A 1,467-nucleotide genomic window follows, 5' to 3' on the forward strand; every position below is an offset into this window, starting at 1 on the left:
GATCTATTTCCCCATCCTCATATAATATATTTGTATATGTACATGTCTTTATCTAGAGCTCTATAAATACCCTTTGCCTCCCAGCTCACTAAGATTCTGTTTAACCTAAGAAATTAAACCCTTAGCTTCACACGTTAGGAGTTTATAACAAGGCCCTTGTAACAGACATTCATCTTTAAAGAATTCTATCAATAAATACATTTTACATGATGACAAAAGAAAAGAAAATGTTCTAAAACTGATCATGGTAATGATTGTACAACTCTTCTTGATATGATTGAACTATTGAATTGTATCATACTTGGATTTTGTCCCAATAAAACTGTTTATATACAAAACAATATTTTTTTCTGGTGGACATCACCAGATGGATTGCACAGATATTCAATCAGCTACCTCTCTGAAAGTAGACAATGGAGAAGCTAAAAACACAGACCACAATCTGTGAAGCAGAAGAAAATTAAAATAGGTGCATGAGAACCAAAATATGGTCTTGAGTATATCCCACTTGAATTAAAGCCATCTCAAGAATATATTTAACACATTCAACACTAAGGATGGGAGACCAGGGAAGTAATGGGTTGAAATTAAGAGCATCATAGACAAAGAAAGCAAAACATCATTAAAAATATAGGAAAGAAAGAGGGCAAAACTGGATATCAGAAGAGACTCTGAAACCTACTCTGGAATGTATAGAACACCTAAAGTTAATGGAAGAAATGATGATGTCTCAGAGCTGAATAGAAAATTTCAGAGGGTAACTTGAGAAGACAATATCAAATATTATAATACAATGTGCAAGACCTAGAGTTAGAAAAGTAAGAAGGAGGAAAACACTCGGCAGATCTTAAATTGAAAGAACTAAGGGAAAAAAAATTCAAATCTTGAATTGTAATCCTGAAAGATTCTATGTGCAAAATATTGAATGATACCGGAAGAGTCAAAAGAAGATGGAAAGTACGCACAGTTACTATATGAAAAGAACTAGTCAACTTTCAACCATTTCAGGAGATAAAATATGTGCAAGAACCAGTGGTGCTGAGAGAAGAAGTTCAAAGTGTACTAATGACATTAGTCAAAAACAAGGCTCCAGGCATTGATAGAATTCCAATAGAAATATTTCAACAGGTTGATGAAGCCCTGGAAGCATATGTTTGTCTTTGCCAGACACCAAAAGACAACCACTTGGTCAATTGCCTGGATGAGATCCATATTTGTAGCCATTCCAACGAAAAGCAACTCAACAGAATACTTAAACTGTCGAACAATGTCATTTATGTCACATGCTATTGAACTTCTGCTGAAGATCATCGAACAACGCTTGCAATCGTATATTGACAGATGTGTTAGTCTTGGTGCTTTAGAGAAACAAAACCACAGAAACTCATGTATAAGAGTGAGTTTTATATAAAGGTTAAGTTTGCATCAAGAAAACATCCCAACCCAGTGCTGCCCAAGCCCACAAGT

This window comes from Echinops telfairi, unplaced genomic scaffold (genome assembly GCF_000313985.2).
Source record: "Echinops telfairi isolate 266 unplaced genomic scaffold, ASM31398v2 ScPeMD7_9;HRSCAF=40, whole genome shotgun sequence".
Classification (NCBI taxonomy): Eukaryota; Metazoa; Chordata; class Mammalia; order Afrosoricida; family Tenrecidae; genus Echinops; species Echinops telfairi.